This window comes from Dipteris shenzhenensis, chromosome 19 (assembly GCF_047967505.1).
Source record: "Dipteris shenzhenensis isolate YYH24624 ecotype China chromosome 19, Dip_SZ_1.0, whole genome shotgun sequence".
NCBI lineage: Eukaryota > Viridiplantae > Streptophyta > Polypodiopsida > Gleicheniales > Dipteridaceae > Dipteris > Dipteris shenzhenensis.
Window position 1 is genome coordinate 27,361,409 of NC_141614.1, and position 20,321 is coordinate 27,381,729.

The following is a 20,321-nucleotide window of genomic DNA, read 5'->3' on the forward strand; positions in this document are numbered from 1 at the left end:
CCTTTACGCCATGGGGTTTGCCATAGTCCACCAGTATAGTCTTGAGGGCGCGATCACTCAGCTTGTTACGATGATTGTCGTATACGTAGGCATAGGCAACTGAGCCGAATATACGTAGATTTGAGTAGTTGGGCAGTTTTTCAAACCATAATGTGTAAGGTATTGCATCAACACTGCGATGAAATATCCTATTTTGTATATAACAGGATGTGGAGACTGCCTCTTCCCAATAAGAATTTGGGAGGCCTGCAACCTTACTCCTAGCCATGTTTAGGAAGGTTCGGTTTTTTCCTTTATGCTATGTAATTTTGTTGGGGCGTGTTTGGAACTGTTAATCGTTGGCGGATGCCATTTTCTAGGCAATACACACGAAACTATTGTGAGATATACCCACTGTCGTTGTCAGTGTGTAGATTTTAATTGTATGAGAGAGTTGATTTTCAACTAGGTTTTTGTAAGCTTTGAATGACTGCAGGACTGTGTGGAAGTCTTTATGTTTCAGAAAGGAGACGACTGTGAATTGTGTGAAGTCGTCGATAAAGGTAATGTAATACCTATTGTGGCTTAAGGAACGACAGGGTAGTTGGCAGAGATTGGAGTGAATGATTTCCAACGGTTTGGTAGTCTTAGTGCTTCCTTTGGGAAACTTTGTGCTTGCTAGTTTTTCGTAAATACATCCCTCACAAAGAGTAAGGTAGCTATTAGAGGATAGATGGTAATTGGCTGCTAGGCGTTGTTTGGAAATTTGAAGCATTGTGGGATGATTTAGGTGGCCCAGGCAATAATGCCAGAGTAGAGTTCGGTAGGGATGTGGATTTGAGTGAGTCCTCAGCGGGATGTGTTGTGCGACCCCATCCATACTTCCGGCAAGCTACTACATAAGTGTCAAAATAGGATTTAATCTTGCTTGGTTAGACATTCCTTAATCATAGCTTTCCTCTTCTCAATGCTTTAGCCAAATCTTCTTCTTGGTGGGTCGATTTCATAATAGTAAGTCAATCTTTCAATAGTTTGAGCTCTCTCTCTCCAAGAGTCAAACATCCTCCAACTGCCTCTTGATTTTTCCTGCAGGTTGGAACAATTCCGTATAGCCTTATGATTCTGCTATAAGAACTCCATCATGAAGCCAAAATGCCCATGGACGTCATTTTCTGCTTCAAACTCTTCATTAATGCATTAAGCATATTCTTGAAAGTTTTAAAGTGATGCTTTACTTCCAAATGATCTGATCTGAAGTGCTTTCAGCGCTTTGATCCATAGATTTTGCATATGCGCCATTTGTGCCTGGCTTGAACGTCATGGCTGTTGTGTCATGCTGAGAGATTAAACGACATTAAAAGTTACAAATTCAAAGAAGTTGCTTTGCCTTTTCCGCTTGAGTCTTCTTGGTCATTGAAGTTTCTTGAGAAGATCGATGATGACTAGTCCTGTAGTGCAATGGTAAGAAAGGGTCTGCTTTGTTGTATAGTACTTGGGCCGACCAATTTGTGGTGGCGAGGTCGAGAACATCCTTCAACAATTCAGCGCAGAGGAATAGAGATTTTGCAGCAATTTACACTCTTAGCCATGATCGTGAAGCAATCAACGCGCTTCCTCAAATTCGGGTGGAAGGATGCCTCCATGTTTCAAGATTGATTAACGTAAAACCTTATGCCAGATTTGTGGATCTCATTGATATAGATCTCGGATTCAAAGTAACATAGAACGGATTGCAAGGCTCACACCTTTTGGAAGTGCCCCAACGACCAAATGGATTATGGAGTGCTGGAAAGATGATTCATGTTGCCATATTTCCTCAACTTTGGCTCCTCTGACCCATTCTCCCGATCATTCGCGACGGGTTGTTCGCTTCATGTTTACGGGCTGATTAAACTTTTAGCCTGTGCGCTCGATCTCAATCTCTTTTCAAAATAAAAAACAAAATAAAAAATAGCTTTGACCACTTACCTCAACGTCTTTTCTACACAGCAGATCGTTGCCTCATTTATGCCCGGGAACCTTTTGCAAATCCTTACTGATATGACAACTTCTGCTGGACTTATAATGTGAAATCAAGGAAATTTACCACCGTCCTCCTTCTGCTCTTGAGCTAGCTTACAAGATCAACAAGAAGATCTCGTAGATAGATTGGTGATTCCTTGGTGACCTAGTCGGCTTCTACACTGGAATCGTATTCCTTTACAATCCCGAATCTTGATAGTTCAGGACTTGAAACTGACGCTGGACATGACAGATCGCATTGAAATCATCTTAGCTGCAAATAATGGCAAAAATCATCTATGCATCGCCTTTGATCTCGTGTACCCTTTTTGCGATATGAAGAACCATTGAAGTTCTACTCATTAACTATTGGATTCATGCCAAGCCTGCTGCCTCGAAATCTCGGCTACAAGAACTGTTAAGTATTAACAAGCTTGAATTCAAGCAATCATCTTTGCCACAATGAATCAAGGAAAGCAATCACATATCAATCTATTTCAACCGCCTTGCTCTGTTTTCCCAGAAGCAGATTTTCCCCACTGTTATGTGCCAATCTTGAAGCAATTGATCTCATAAAGAGTGTTGGAGGTGTAGAGAATGTCGAACGGCATTTGGTGTGAAGAAAAAATCAAGAGTAGCTAGCATTTAAAGCTTGGAAGCAGAATATGCACGAGACAGCAAGGACTCTTACACCAAGCTCAGAATCTCCGTTTTGCTTTCGTGGCAGGAGATCAATGAAACAGCAAAAGAATGCAATAAAACTATTGCTCCAGCTTCGGTGTGCCTTGCCCATATCAAATGGATCGTCCAGTAAGCACTCTTGCTTTGCCCGATGCTGCTACTCCACTCCCACCCAATTTTAACAATCTGCCTGGACCGTGAATTTCACCTTCTTTGTTTCTGCCATAAACTGCATCCAGTTGTTCCCAGCCGCTCCTTGAAAGGACCATGGCGGATGAAATTATAGAGTACTCTATGGCCCGATTGCAAATAGAGAAAAACTCAGAGATTGGTATGTGAGACAACGACTCTGGCATGAGGGCACGATGAGACTGCGTGATCTGCTCTATCCATTAGAGCTCAGGAGGAAACATCGCAAGGCTATGGAAATTGGAGTTTTTACTTTTGCACAATGTACGCAACGGGCCAAACCCAATAAGCAATGATCTTTCGGCCAGTGGGTACGCAAAGACGCTCAAAGCTCCTCTTGTTTACAGATTCCATCACTATTAGTGGCCTTATTCGTCTGTTGCTACCCAACATGTACGTTCGACGTCCTTATCGCGATTTCTTTTCAACAAAATATTTGATTGTTGCTTTCATCCTTTGGAGCTGTTTCTCTTGGAGGTCGATCGGGTTGCTTACTGTGCCTTTTTCAGCTATAGCTCCTTTGTCTGCTACCTTTATGCCTTCTTTATGCCTTCCACCTTCTGCTAAGGCCTGAACCGAGCTCATCTCTTACATGATCTGCAACACCTTCTTCTATTGAACAAACATGAATCATTTCTCTGTCCTTTCACCTTAATGCCAAGCTATTCTGAGGAACGAACCAACTGCAGGATCGCCAAATGTGTTCAGCGTACATTCAGCCCTGAACATTTTAGAACTTCACCTTTCCAACCATTAACATGAAGCAAAGAATACAGAGTCGGATCATGGTCGGATCATAGTCAAAAGACAAAGAGCAATCCAAATATAGTTTTTCATCAAAGGACAACATTCAACATTGGAATAGAAGCAAAAGCTACATCTTTTCCCTTCTAGAACATGGACAAATGTCCTCTAGATCAACATATGCAGGCTGAATGCAATTAGACAGCAGTCTACTATTACATATCAAGAACCGTTACAAAGAAGATCCCAAAAGGAGTTATAACTGCCCACTATGGTTCTTTGTAACTGCCACTCATGTATATGACTTGTGACCTTCCAACTTCCACATGACTTTGACTTAGCCTAGGTGCCTAAATACCCCTCAACACTGGTCCTCGTGAGCTACGCCTGATCCCTAGCCCTCGTCGAAGCCGTGTAAGTCAAATCCCTCGTCATCACCACTCACCTCCACTGATGGGACGTTCGAGCTTGTACCCTAAGAGTGAAACCATATGAATTGGAAATTAGATTGGAACTTAAAGAATAAAATAATTAAAAAAGTGAGATTACAAGTAGGAGTAGACTTATACCGTGCGAGCAGCCACCTCAACCCAATTGACTGTCGCTCCCAGCGCCTCTTGCTCGATAAACCATGTCTTCGCTCCTATGCGGAATGCACATCTTGCCTCTTTGTCTGTGGGAAGGCGACCCATTGTAGCTTACTGTGGGTCCAAATTACGAGAGTTAGATAAAGTGCATGCAATATGTAATAAAACAAAGAGAACAATAAATTAAATAAGACGAAGTAGACTTACCACCCATGCCTCGAACGCCAACCATCTCCCACTGCCGAGGTGCAAAGCACCTACGGTGTCCAACCGTCTCCTCGCATATGCTCATGCATAAGCATAAGCAAAGGCAAATGGATACGCTTATGAAAAGAGAGAAAAGAGAAAGAGGATGAAAGAGAGAAAGAGAGAAGAAAAAAGAGAGGGGAAAAGAAGAAAAGAGAGGAGAAAAGAGAGAAGAGAGGATGAAAGAGTGGAACGAAAAGAGATGAGAAAAGAGAAGGAAAAGAGAAGGGAAAAAAGAGTGGGAGGAAAAGAGAGAAAAAGAGAGGGAGAAAAGAGAAGAGAGAAAGCATAAGCATAAGCATACGCAAAAGAGAGGAAGGGAAAGAGAGAAATAAGCATACGCATAAGAAAGGGGAGGAAGAAGAGGAAATAAGAGAGAGAGGGAAAGAGGGGGAAAAGAGGGAGGAAAAGAGGAAAAGAGGGGAAGAAGAGGGAATAAGAGAAGAGAGGGAAAGAGAGGGTTCCTATGCCCATCACTACAGCCAGAGCTTAAGGCATTAGTTGCGGGCCAATGCAAATAACGGAAATGAAAAAAGGAAAAAAAAGAAAGCACTTTCTTACCTGAAAAAGTCATGTTCGGTGTTTCGTGGACTGGCCCTACAAAAGAGAGGAAACATACCATTTTTCAAATAACTAGTTAAAGGAAAGAGGAGTTTAGAGAAGCAACTTTCCAAAGGGATTGGATTGACGGGACAAGCATAAGCCTACAAACAAGGAGAAGCATAAAATGAAGGAAAGAGGAAGAAGAAAAATACCAAAAAGAGAAGAGGTGAGTCTTCTTTCTTTCACCAAATCTCGTTTTTTGTCCTTAATCTTTGAAAATCAAGCATGAAAATTAGCACATAGGCTTAGCAATGCAAGGAGAAACATGCTTCAACACTCACAAAATGAAATCTCACAAAAAATGAACCTACATTGCTTAAAGAGACACATCTTCTTGAAAAACTTCCTTTCACATGAGCAGAGAGGGAGAAGGGTGGTGGAGAGGGAGCACAAGTGTTGGGAGAGGGGCTGGGTAGGGGTGAGGAGTGTGAGGAATAGAGAGGAAGAAAGCAAGGTCACTGAATATAAGGTGAGAGGAGTGATTTTTTCTTTTCTCGCAATAGAGTTATGAAAGATGGCATTGCGCAGGGTTTTGGGTTTTAGCCCCAGGCATCGCTATATAGCGACACTGGTCAGTCGCTATATAGCGACACTTAATATACTAAAAGCGTCATTATATAGCAACAGAACAGGGTAAAGCATCACTATATAGTGATAGTTCAGGGCATTGAACCTAAGGAGAGAGGAAAGAAGCTCATGGGTGACTATTTTTTGGATCTTAATGGATTTCCTTACACCTCATGTTGTGATTTTAGAGGTGTGCAGATGGAAGGGACGAGTGGAAGCTCGTCAGATGATGTGCCAATGTCCGGGAGTGCAAAGTGGCTTACGGAGAGGTTGTATTGTCATTGCACTCATTGCAAGCGAGAAGTATGACATCAACGCCGTATTGTCATGCGCCACTTGCCATTTAACATAAGGAGAGAGGAAAGGAGCTCATGGGTGACTATTTTTTGGATCTTAATGGATTTCCTTACACCTCATGTTGTGATTTTGGAGGTGTGCAGATGGAAGGGACGAGTGGAAGCTCATCATATGATGTGCCAATGCCTGGGAGTGCAAAGTGGCTTACGGAGAGGTTGTATTGTCATTGCACTCATTGCAAGCGAAAGTATGACATCAACGCCGTATCGTCATGCACCACTTGCGGATATATGGGGAGGAGTCCGAACCCGTACCTTGGGTCGATTTGAGCAGTGCCTTTATTCTCATTGCCACATCCTTGTAGATTTGAAATCAACCCAAGGTGGATTTGAAATCCCTATCTATGTGTGTATCGATGTCAATGTGTGGGGCTGTGTTTCTTATCTAGTGCTCTTCACATCATTGGAAATCCCTAGATCACATGGTCAAAGTTTTAAAATCAACCCAAGGTCGATTGTTCCTCTTCCACCGTTGGTGGTGCACATGGTGATGGATCATCTCAGTAAGTCAATGCTATTTGAGTTCGTGTGATTAATATTGCATGCGTACACGACACAAAACCTTGAGATAAGATCTTATATTTACACGAAATCTTGAGATAAGATGAGGAGGGTGGTAAGGGTGCACGTATACCTTCACACTTTGAGTAGGACTATAGTCTCCCGGATGTGCACAATAATGACGAGGGTATCATGGACATGATGGATTCTATTTTTAGGGGCATTACATCACATGTACACGTGATGTCCGAGTTTGAGGTCAATATGTGAGAGTTGCAATCAACACAGTTGTACGAGGGTGCTAGGATGTCTAAACTATGGGCTTGTCTCAATATTGAATCTGCAAGCAAAGTATGGGTGATGGGATACAAGTCTCTCGGCCTTAATGAGGTTAGCTCCCGCATTAATTTGTCTCATTATTTGAATATTGTTTGTTTTGAAAATTATAATGTATGTTTGAGAATCATCATTATTCGAAGCCTATGTATGTTTGAATTGCGATAGGTTGCTCCAAAAGATGTTGCCTGTACCAAATACCATGCCCGCGTCAAGAGATGAAGTAATGCTAACAAGGATCGCTATGGATTATGATACCATCCATGCTTGCCATAATAATTGTATTCTCTTTCGTCGTGAGCATGGAGATTTGGTTAGTTGTCCGGAGTGTGGGAAACAATGATATAGAGATGAATTGCAGGATGAGCAAATCTCACTAAAGGTCTTGAGACACTTTTCCATCATTGCTAGAATACAGCACATGTTCTGATGCAAATCCATAGCGGAGTTGATGACTTGGCATGCATCTCATCGGTCCACTAATGACACATTGAGGATTCCCGCAGACTATGTAGCTTGAAAGCACATAGACAATCAGTGTCCGAACTTTGCGAGGGAGTCACACAATTTACATCTTGGGCTCACCATGGACAGTGTGAACCCTTTCGGGTTATGCTCGACATCTTGGTCGACATGGCCCATAGTCTTAGTGAATTACAATATCCCACCATGGCTAACAATAAAGAAGAGACACCTCATGCTTGCAGTGCTTGTGTCAGGGAAAGTGCAAGGCAAAAGTTATGGACGTGTACACGGCACTTTTGATAGAGGAGTTACAGATCTTATGGAGAGGAGTGTGGGTCTTTGATATTTCCAAAGGTCCTAGACATACGAATGACATTTTGGTGAGGGGAATCTTGATGTGGACCATGCATGACTATGTAGGATATGGAGAGTGCACAGGTACGTGGTTGTGTCTTTACATGTATAATATATAAGTGGGTACTATGCTTTTCCTGTTTGTGGACCGAAAACCACTTGCACGATACTCCAAACATATGAGGAAAAATGTTTATGAAGGTCATGCTCGATACCTTCCACTGGACCATCTCGCACGTGGAGGCCAGCCATGGATGATTTTTTCAAGTTAGTTTCGTTAGGAAGCTAAAATTTTATATTGGTGTCGAAATTTTGTATGCCCTAATAAAAATAAATGTTTGAAAGATTCACCAGGATTTGAAATTTTTATGCAAAGAAATGTGAAGTTTCGCCAGGATTTATAATTTTTACTTCAATTTTCAAAAGGAAAAATATAAAAATGTACTACATCCTATCAATATTGTGAAACTAAAAAAATGAGCTCAATAAACTTTCGCCAAGATTTTATATTAATATATAAGCATAGCTTCGATAAAAACAACAATGAGGCTAGCATTATCCACCACAACCACATTTGAAGGCAAGTGACTAGATTCAGGATTGGAGGGCGAATGGAGAGAAGCCTCCTCATGGTATGAAGAGGCTATCCATCTCTCATGAGCTTCCTTATTGGGGTTAGTTACGAATCAATCATCTCTTGGATCCCATGCATATCTTCAAGAATGTGGGGTCTACTATTTGGGCACACTTAGTTGGTTCCAAAGACTCAAGAGGACTACGAGAAGACTTGTACTCTATGAATAGGATGCCTTGTTTGTGGCCCCAAGTGCGTGCTCGTAAAGTTATCCTCTTGAAAGCAACATGGATCCTCTTTAAGGGAGAGGAGGCAGCGGTCAAGGCGAACATTGCCTCTTTTCGAACACCGACAGGGTACATGCATTGCTTTAAAGGGGTATTTTTAAAGGACAATAAGCTTAGTGGGCTCAAGTCCCATGATTGGCACAAGGTCTTACATGTATTCTAAGCAATAGGATTAGTGTACCGATAATCGTGATGCGTTAGTGTAGTTATGATTATGTTATATTGTTGACATGACTTCTTTGTTGCTTGGATAGTTCAATCTCCCAATTACAGTGAAAGGGTGCTTACAAAAAGAAATGCTATATTTGAGGTTAGTGGTATTGTGAGGTATGCTTACTATCAAATCGCATTGATTGCATTTTTTTCAATTTAAGTTGAATAATCTGTAGACTGATTATGAAAATATCTTACATGGGCATGTGAAATAGGTGGATATCTCAAAAAGAGATCTCCATATCGAGCATCAAGAAGGCTAGGGTGGACTCTATCAAAGCCATATTCTTGCTTGAGAAGCACTTTCCCTCGAGCATTATGACAACTCAAGTGCACTTGCTTGTGCACATAGTTGATGAGATGGCCATTGTAGGTACCGTTCATAGTCGGTGGATGTTTTTTCTCGAGCGGTTTATGAAAACTTTGAAGGGATTTGTAAGGCAAAGAGCAAGATTGGAAGCAAGCATGGCAGAGGGATGGCTTGTGCAAGAGTCATTTAGTATATATCACGGGGTTTCTTGCATCCATGGATCCTGATATGCCGCAGGCTTGGCATAATAAGGATGATGATTGCATCATTGGCGAGGTTCCCAAAGGAAAAGGGATTGGAAGAAAGATGAGCAAAGAGCAAATGGAGAAATTCAATAAGTTTTGTATCCTCAATAGTAAGGAGATGCAGAAGTGGATTGAGAGATATGAAGTGGCCAAAGCAAAAATAATAAATGCAAGGAGGAGATTCAGAGTAATGTACAGGCGATCGCAACCATAGCCAAGGGGTCTCGAAAGTAACTCTCACCTTCAAAACAACATAAAATATTTAGGAAATAAAAAGTTAATGATAAGATAATCGAAAAAAATCTAGCCTTCAAAACAACACAAAATATTTTAGAAGCTCCTTTGAATCAATCAGCTCATGCTGAAAGTAAAGCTTGATATAAAATATTTGGCAAGTCTATTTAACTGAGATTCATGGAAACTTGAAGCTGCAGATAAACTTGTTAGCAAAACATAATAATACATGTATTATCATTGTGAATAAAACACCAAGCATATGAATGTAGTAAATAACAGAACCTTTCAAGTGGAATATCAAGAACAAAGCATTGTACTGAATTACAATAATAGGCAAAGAAAAGCTCTAGCACATAGATGTATATCATAGTGATTGCTAGAAAAAGAAAAACAATCAAGTTTTGTGAGGCACCCGAGTATAGATATTGACAGTGCTCTTTGGTTGAAGGGAGTTCTATAAATGTTGAGTAGCAAAGAACTTACATAAAGATTCAGAAAGCGATGAACTAAATAAGAAGCTAGTCAGTAAAGGATGCACTATATAAAAACTAGCTTAATATATGTGAAGCATCATTGGCTTTTACTTTTGCAAAAGCAGCATGAAACCACAAGTGTTGAAGCGCTAAAATCTTGTTTTCACTGATGACCTGATAGAAATAAAAAATTGCTTTCATATGGTAGATAAGCCTTGTTTTCACTGGTGACCTAATAGAAATACAAAATTGCTTTCATATGGTAGATAATCTTTTGTCCAAGTGGTTTTCTCAATCAACTTTCTGGTCTGTTGAATGTATATAATTATCACTGCAAAAGCATATAGATTGGGCTGCTGCCTTACTCTTAACGACAAGATTGAGACTCTACTTGGCATCGATTAGATAAGATATTGATCCCTAAAGATTGACCACGCTTACAACAATGATCATGCGCTCTTGGTTTTTATGGATAGGACCAATGGGTGTTGGGTCTCCTCTTCATCTAAATTTTTTGTGGAGTTCTATAGCTAAAGAAGTTTGCTTTATGTGATTGAGCATCTTATCTCTCCATGTGGGAACGTAAAAGCATGACATCCAGTGTGTTAAATCCAAGGGAATGCAAATACTGAGTGCAAGATGATGTGATCAACTGGTGGAGACTGAAAGCAGAAGGGTGACACCATATTAGAAAGCTTCTTATCATTAAGTCTATTTTTTCATTGCTTTTGCTTTTGCTTCAAATATTATTGATTCTATAAAAGTTTGAACCTTTTCCATCCTCAAGTCCCCTTTGGTTATGGGTGTTCATCTTCCTGTCCAAACACTCTTCTACTAGTTTATTGATAGCACGCAGCAAAAAGAAATAACCATAACTTTCTTACTTGAAATCAGAATATAGTGATCCAACCAGTCAAAATAACCGGCGCATACGCTTTGAACAAGCCATCGTGGACCGTTTTCATCAATCATGACCACAATGCTAATTTGCAATGCATCTTTGATAACTTTTGCATACGCAACAACACAAAGTAACTATAGGCACGTTTCATAGACGTGCAAAATAGCGGACGCGTCTATAGGCACTGTTCAAATAGAGAAATTACGAGCGCATCTAATAGCACATCTGTTAACGTGTCTATTAGCGCATCTATTAGTGCGTCTAATAGCGCATCTATTAGCACGTTTATTAGCGCGTCTACTAGCACGTCTGCACTGTGAATTGGATGCGGATTTAGATGCAAAACAGAGAATACAGAAAGTGAGATTTTGGGGCAGCCTGATAAATGTACATCACTACTTTCCAAACATTGCCTATGATTACCAAAGCATGTAATTTTAACAAAAATATCAATGCTTTTTTGCAAACCCATGCCACATATACAAAAACTGAGGTGAGGACAATGAAACAATATGTAAAATAGTTTTGCCAATATCAATGATGGGTTCAATCTCATCCTCAATGAGATCAACCCTTGCCAAACTATCTACTTCAAAATCCAAACTAGTGTTGAGACCTACAAATAGATTCAACCCAGTACTACTTGTGGTACTCATGTGCTCATCGAAATCAGCATCACCAATGGTAGGCTCGTCCTCATGGGTAATGGTCTCAATATCTGTATCTTCTATCTCATGATCATCCTCCTCTCTCGTATCACGATCATCATCACCTCCATGGCCATGATCATCCTCCATATTAATGTACTATGTACATCACTTTGGAATGTGGTGTAATAGGTATGACATGCCACCATCTATTATTATCCACCATTGGTTGATAGACAACCTAATTCAAACACAAATATAATCATGTTATTTTCCTTGCATTGAAGGTATCAAATATTTAAAAGTTAATATTTTTATATGTGTGTACAATACCTATTCACATTGTTATGGTAGTACTAGTGTGTCCTTCTTACTTTGCCAAAACTTTGTGGAGTCAATAGTTACAAATCCACTTGCATGGCATTTGATTGTTGCATTAGGGCCTCTTTTCACCACATCCTTAAACCACTTTACATCCAAAACATACACAAAGAAGCATCAAAAATCAAGCTTAATAATATCTTGGATTATGTCACAATAATCATCCATGGCTCCATTGGCTCCCTCAAAGCTAGCAATGATGCCGCAATCTTGTGTGTTTCTCTTATCATCAATCCGTTGTGTTCGAAAATGCTTGCCCTCACACCATATAGCATTGAACATAGTACACTACACCAAGACAAAATCAATTAAATAAGCAATCTAAATCATTGAAAGCTCCTAACTTATGCATAACATTCTATATACCGACCTTGCTCATGCATCCCCTAGCATACTCCCATTCTTCCATTGTGATATGCATCCCCTCGTCTCTCTCTGCTCCTTCCATTTTGTCAAGTAGCCAATCCACATGAATATCCTTTGGAAGTGCTCTTAGATACTCAGGGTATGGCACACGAGATCCGTGGTGTGTACGAAAGAGGGCCCTTTCTTCTTGTCTTCTTGCCTTTGCATCCTCGTATCTTGTCACCCATCTTTTCATCACATCACTATTAAGCATGCAATAGAGGTTGATATTATTAAGCAACTCTGTGTCTATTACTTTGCTACATCCTTTGCCTTGAGGCACAATAGCAGTCATCCTTAGGTCTTCATCATCTTTCCATAGTCGTGGGAGAGAGCTATCCACATCAACAAGAAACTCAAAAATATATACAAGTGATTCTTGTACCAACCAACCCTTGGCCATGCTACCTTCGGGTCTTGAATTTTGTCTCATGAAACCCTTCAAGGTCTTCATGAAGCGCTTGAGGAAGAACAACCATCGTGCATGTACAGTACCGCTTATAGCAATCTCATCCACCAAATGCACTATGAGATGTAGTTGGCTTGTGAGAATAGAACGTGGAAATGTCTCTTCCACTAAACAAACCACCTCGACTGACATAACTCGAGAATTCTCAAGCGTGGTGGGATCTATTTCCTTTGCGCTCACATACCTAGAAAGAAAAAAGTACGCAATATTAGCAATATGAACACCTTGCATCCTGTAAAGTACCTCACATGCTCGCCCATCTTGTAAATACAATATTCACATTTTGTATCCTATAAAGTACCTCACAAGCTTGCCCATCTTGTAAATATAATCCTTCACGTCCTTTGATGCACTGCGAGAAATGCTATTAGGTAGTATAAATTGAACACACGAGGAATGGTTGATTAGTTGCTTCTAATTCACTCACAAATTTGAAAGGAAAAATATATTATGCACATAAAATACCTACTTGGAGCATCTTGTGCCAATCATGAGATTTCAAGCCATATAATTGTTCTACACCTCTTTTCTTGCTCTTTGTGAAGGCCCCCTTCAAGCGCCTCATGCATCCAGTGGAAGTACGAATGGTAGTGATAGCACGCTTCACCGCCACCATCTCTAGAACCTCCACGATGCACGAGGTAAAAACACATACCCATTTGGTCTCCCTTGTGGCCAAGCTTCACGCATCCTCCCTATGGTAAATAGATCCTCCCTTATGCCTGCGAAATCTCATGTCTCATTCAAATATTCCCAAATGGTAGATGCCACATTCTTGAAGATATGCATGGGATCAAGCAAGTGATTGATCTTGAGGTGGGACCAATATGGTAAACGATAAAAGATGGAGTATCTAAATAAAAGAAAGTGCTAGCAGGCAATCTTTATTTCTAGCCAATATAGCACACAATAGTTACAAACCCTTACCGGCTCATGCCAAGTGGCGCAGTCGTGGAACCATCCCAAATTCTCATCCAATCTCCCATAGTGAGTGATTGTGGGGGGACTTCATTCCAAGGAGCGACATATCTAGGATGATCAGGTGGGAGAAATTGATGGTGATTCTCATAGATGACCTTATTTAATGCGTTTCCCCGTGAGGCAACTAGCGAAAGACCACAAACATGACATGCATGGTAACCTAATGTAGTGAGACCTGAACAATAGACGCAATTAAGAGTTGAAGGTGGGTTTACGATGCCACATCAATTGCCTACTCATAATTAAAAGTGCAATGCTTACTTGAACACTCGCCATAGCTTGGGAAGTCATGCATCGTCCACATCAAGACTGCTTTGCAATTGAAGTCTCGTGACGAGGGAGGCTTGCTCACATCATGTACCTCGATACCTCTCCAAAGTATCTCTAGCTCGTCAATCAAAGGATCCAAATAAACATCAGGATTTTTGACTTTATGTTTCCCTGGAATTAGAAGGGATAACATAACATGTCCTTTCTTAATAGCCATAGAGGGTGGAAGATTATAATTCACCAATATCACTGGCCATACACTGTAAGAGGTGCTTTTGAGACCAAATGGGTTCACAGTGTCCATACCCAATCCAAGTCTCAAGCTCCTAGGTGTGAAGATAGTGGGAGAGGGAAGGAGTCTCACTTGAGGCTTTCTCACAATCACAATGGGGGAATACACACAAAGGTGGAGGCTGAAAAACAGTTTTTCTCTTCTTAGTTGTGAAAGCCAAAAGAACTCTAGTACAAAGAAAATAGAAGAACCCTATATGTGGGTCTCAAAACCAAACTCAACTAACTAAAGTGGCATACTAACTGAGCCACAAACTAGAGTAGATAAGGATAGCTGTCATCCAGCTATTATTCATGTGGGCGGTGTACCAACCGCATCTCCAGCTAACAAGTCGGTGACATAAATACACAACGGTCACCCTGGCATATCGTGAGTGGAGCTCGATATCTCAACACTCCCCCTCGAGCTCAATCCCAATTCCTGCACACCAAGCAGGTCTCTGAACTTGCGCAGCTTCTCTGTGCCCAATGCTTTCGTGAATATGTCAGCTACCTGATCCTCTGTGCTGACATAAACTAGATCAATAAGACCTAGTAAAACCTTCTCCCGCACATAGTGATAATGCACCTCAATGTGCTTTGTTCTAGCATGAAAGGCTGGGTTCTTTGCCAAGTGTATGCTGCTCATGTTGTCACAATAAATGACAACTGGCCCATCTGTAGACTGATGCATATCATAGAGTAGCTTATGCAACCAAGCTACCTCACATGCAGCCATTGCTGCACCCCTGTACTCAGCCTCTGTGCTCGACAAGGCAACTGTAGGCTGTTTCTTGCTGCTCCAAGTGACTGCAGCACTCCCAAAAGAGAACACATATCCACTGGTAGATCGTCTATCAGAAATACTACCAGCCCAATCAGCATCAGTGTATCCATGCAACTGTATCTGAACCCCAGCCTCATAAAATAGTCCATACTGCAATGTGGACTTCACATACCTGAGTATGCGTCTAGCCGCATCCAAATGGGGTTTCCTTGGAGCCTGCATAAACTGACTTACCAACCCAACAGCATAGCTCAAATCTGGCCTAGTAATAGTCATGTAAATCAAACTTCCTACTATGCGTCTGTACATAGTAGGGTCTTCCAGAAGCTCACCTGCATATGCGCTCAGCTTCACATTCTGCTCCAAAGGAACTGAAATAGGCTTACAGCCTGTCATCCCATATTTGGATAGCATGTCCAATCCATACTGCCTCTGCAAGAGCTGTATCCCACTTGGTGATCTAATCACCTCAATGCCCAAGAAATAACGCAGCTCTCCCAAATCCTTCATCTCAAACTTCTGCCTCAATAGCATTTTCACATGAAGGATATCTTCATCACTATCACCTGTGATGATCAAATCATCAACATAAATGACAAGCAGCATAATCCCTTTCTCTGTTTTTCTCACATAGAGTGAGAAATCTGCCTTGGAAATCTGAAAGCCAATAGTGACAAGATACTGTCCTATCTTGTCAGACCATGCTCTAGGTGCTTGCTTCAAGCCATACAAGGCTTTCTTCAACCTGCAAACAAACTCAGGATGTATAGTATGAACATAACCTGTTGGCTGCTCCATAAAGACCTCTTCTTGCAAATCACCATGCAAGAAGGCATTCTTTACATCCATCTGATGTAAAGACCATCCCTTTGATGTAGCCATAGCAATGGCTGCTCTTACGGTTGCCATCCTTGCAACCGGGCTAAAAGTTTCTTCATAATCAATGCCATATGTCTGTGCGTACCCCTTGACAACTAATCTTGCCTTGTATCTATTCACAGAACCATCTGCATTATGCTTCATCTTATAAACCCACTTACAGCCAATTGCATTCTTGTCTTTAGGCAAAGGCACCAATTCCCATGTAGCATTAGCATCCAAGGCATCCATTTCTTCGTCCATGGCTTTCTCCCATTTTCATTTCCCATGGCTTGCTCAAAAGAAGTGGGTTCTGGTTCCTGTATCACTTTGACCATATAGGCATAGTGAATGGCTGTAAATCCATCATATTTCAGCCTATCCACAGGATACCTAACCCTAGTAGACCTGCGCAAAATAGGCTCACTTCCAGGTGCTCTCAAAACATCCCTAGTCTTCCTCACTCCAGGTGTAACAACAGAAGGAATACCCAACTCATCATCAATGCTCTGTTCTGAGCCACTGGATTCACCATCCACACAAGAGTGACCTGCATTCACATCAAACATGGGCTGATCTACCTTCTCTTTTCCTTTTCGTGATACCTGCATACCACTATCTGCATTGGTTTGAGGAGATTCTCCTGATCTCAATCTACCTGTCCATGGCGAAGTATGTGAACCACTGCTAGAGGACACTGCAGGTCCACTGATATTTTGTGATTGCTGCTGTGAATTCTGTGTAGCATTACCATTTTGTGCATCTACATCAATCATCACATTTACTGGTTTATACCAGCTGCTCATCTCATAAAAAACAACATCTCTGCTCACTGTAAACTTACGAGTAGAAGGGTTATAGCATCTATACCCTTTCTGCTGCAGAGAATAACCAATAAAGATGCACTTCTCAGCTTTTGGATCCAACTTGGACCTCAACTCATCTGGCACATGGACATAGGCAATGCAACCAAAAATTTTCAAATGAGAAATATCCGGTTTCCTACCAGTATACATCTCCTCTGGCGTCATGCCATGTATTGCTGCAGTGGGAGTCCTGTTCATTATATAAATTGCTGTAACAACTACTTCAGCCCAATAATAATCTGGTAGATCTTTTTCATTTAGCATAGCCCGAGATACCTCTCCAATATGCCTGTTTTTCCTTTCTGCAATTCCATTTTGCTGTGGGGTATGACTGCATGAATATTGCTGCTTTATACCATGCTTTATGAGAGGTACTCTCCCCCTCCATCTGACCTTAGGCATTTTATTTGCAGGCCTGTTTCTTTTTCAACCATAGCTTTGAAAGCTTTGAAGTGCCCAAACACTTCACTTTTCTTTTTCATAAAATACACCCAAAGTTTTCCACTGTAGTCATCAATAAATGTGACAAAATAGTGACAGCCACCAATAGATGCAGCTTTAGTAGTCCACACATCAGAGTGGATTAATTCCAATGGCTTTTGACTCTCTTGAACATGCCTAGGAAAAGGTTTCCTTGCCTATTTCCCAAATTGACAGGCTTCACAAACCTTGTGCATTTCTGCAACCTTGAATTTAGGCAATCCTGCAACAATATTTTGGGCTTGCATTGATTTAAGTCATTGTATATTAACATGACCAATGCGTTTGTGCCAGATATCAATATCTGCAACTACACCGGTCCCATGTGCAAACATTGCTGCACTCAATTCAGGCATGTCTGCATCCAACGTAAACATCCTGCCCTTCTTCTTTCCTTTTGCTATCAAGCGACCATTATTTTTCATATCCTCAACAAAGCATCCATGAGGATTAAATCTGACCTGCAAGCCCTGCTCAACCATCTGACCAACAGAAACCAGGTTCTTGGTGATGTTCGGGACATGAAATACATTAGACAAGTATTTCTTTTTCCCATCTTGCATAGACAAAGGAATTTTGTCAATCTGCACAATAGGATGTGCAGTATCATCACCAATCTCCACAAATCCTGGTTTTTCCATTTTCCTTGCATCCTGCATCCATTCAGCATGACCTGTCATGTGGTTTGACGCACCTGAGTCAACATACCACACATCATTGCTTTCTTTTGCACTTGTCACAGAATTTGTCATATGCTGTACCATAAACAAATGCTCATTTCTGTCATCACCCTGTCTACTAGAGGATGCATAATTGCCTTGCTGCAATTTTCCATTCATAATGTCATTCTGCTTTTTGTAGCAGTCTTTAGCCATATGCCCCATTTTACCACAGTAGTAGCATTCAACATTGCTGTTTGCATTTTGGCCTCTCTGCCATCCACCACGACCTCTTTGGCTCCCCCTGCCTCTAGAGTTACCACGTCCTCCTGCATAGGACTGGTTTTCTTGCATTTGCTGCATATTCTGATTTCTACCACGGCCTGCAGATCGGCCTCCTCTACCTCTGCCTCTACCTCTGCCAGCATTTGAGTAGAAGACAATTTCTTTTGAAGTTCCTGCTGAAGAAGATGCACCCCCATTTCTCTGCTCTTCAGAAATTAGAAGAGCAATCAACTCCTCAAAATCAGGAAAATTTTCATGGATGGCAATGGATGTCCGGAACTGTGCTCAATCCTTTCCTAGACCATTCAAGGTCACAGAAACTAAATCGTCATCATCCACTGGTGACCCAATGGAAGCAAGTGCATCCGCAATTTTCTTCACCTTCATGTGGTAGTCATTGATACTCATATTTTCTCTCTGCACATTGTGCAGCTCCTACTTGTGCTGCATTTTCCTGGCTTGCGTATTTGTGCTGTACATTTTTGCCAAAGTATCCCATGCCTCCTTTGGCGTACTTGCATCCTGAATATGCACAATCATGGAGTCCAAAATTCAACTTCCATGCCTGGAAGTTGTTCTTGTCAAGCTTTTCAGTGACAATCTGTGAAAGAGAATCAGATGCCATTACAGAACACTGCAAAATATTCTGTCACTACAAAAAACACAGCTTTTGCCTCACACGGGCAGATCTGCAAAACTGACGAAAGTGGTGTTTCATCACACAGTCACTTCCTAGTGATGATTTTGCATCAACAGGCAACAATCATGAATCTGCAACTCCCAATGTCTCTGCGCACAGGCATACGATGCAATTTCTGCGGTAACTTTTCACCGACCTGCAAAACAGTGGTCGCACAGCAAAAACAGGGCCTTTTTTTGAGTGCCTGCGGAGAACTTCCGCCTCCAAAACGGGCCCCAAAATGACCTCGAATCAGAAAAATAATGCCCTCTCGCCACACCGCGAAGGTGTCTCAATCTGAGACAGTGCACTCTTGCACTTCCGGCTGTGCTACCTGTAGAGATTTGCTCCCAAACTCGAAAAAGGAAAGCAACACTGGTCCTCTTACCAGGACATTACGAACTTGGTTTGCTTTCTTGAGCTCCTTACCACGAACAAGGCTCTGATACCATGTGAAGATAGTGGGAGAGAGGGAAGGAGTCTCACTTGAGGCTTTCTCACAATCACAATGGGGGAATACACACAAAGGTGGAGGCTGAAAAACAGTTTTTCTCTTCTTAGTTGTGAAAGCCAAAAGAACTCTAGTACAAAGAAAATAGAAGAACCCTATATGTGGGTCTCAAAACCAAACTCAACTAACTAAAGTGGCATACTAACTGAGCCACAAACTAGAGTAGATAAGGATAGCTGTCATCCAGCTATTATTCATGGGTGGTGTACCAACCGCATCTCCAGCTAACAAGTCGGTGACATAAATACACAATGGTCACCCTGGCATATCGCGAGTGGAGCTCGATATCTCAACACTAGGTTCTTCCTTGAATCTTGGCCATGTGTCTTCAATATGCTTCCACGCAGGAGTGTTTGCGGGAGTTCTCCACTTGCCATCAGTTGATCGATGGGAGGAATGCCATGACATGAGCTCTGCAATGGATTTGCACTTGAATATATGTTGGATGCAAGGGATTATGGGAAATGTTGTAGAACCTTACGAGGCACATCCAAAGTTTTGAGATCTGCTCTAGGACACTCTCTTGCATCCTTATGTGGTCCACAAAACAGAACGCAATCGTTGATGCATGCATGGATGCACTTGTAATCTAATCCTCCAACATAGGTCACATGTTGCCTTGCCATATCTCTTGAGGTCAGTAATTTATTCTCCCTTGGAAGCATTTTACACAATAGCTTGCATGTGAAGACCATAAATGAGGAAAAGCATTCGAGTAATTGACCCACTAGCATAATTCACCATGTTTACAAAATAGACTTTAAAGCTTACTTGAGTAATGCATTCAAATTTGCATTGCTCCATCCATAGATGGTCTGCAAGTTTAGTAACTCACGGGAGGCACATAGAACAAAGAATGTGCACCCCTCAAACAATGGAGTCGATGCTGCGGTAAAAAGATCGTCTTGCTCCATGCTTTCATCC

The 20,321-nt window shown here is 41.4% G+C and overlaps 1 pseudogene; it reads right to left on the minus strand.

Annotated features, from left to right (window-relative positions):
* Positions 1-1,210: 1,210 nt before the first annotated feature.
* On the minus strand, positions 1,211-12,045 carry LOC147890296 (uncharacterized; annotated as a pseudogene).
* Positions 12,046-20,321: the final 8,276 nt, after the last annotated feature.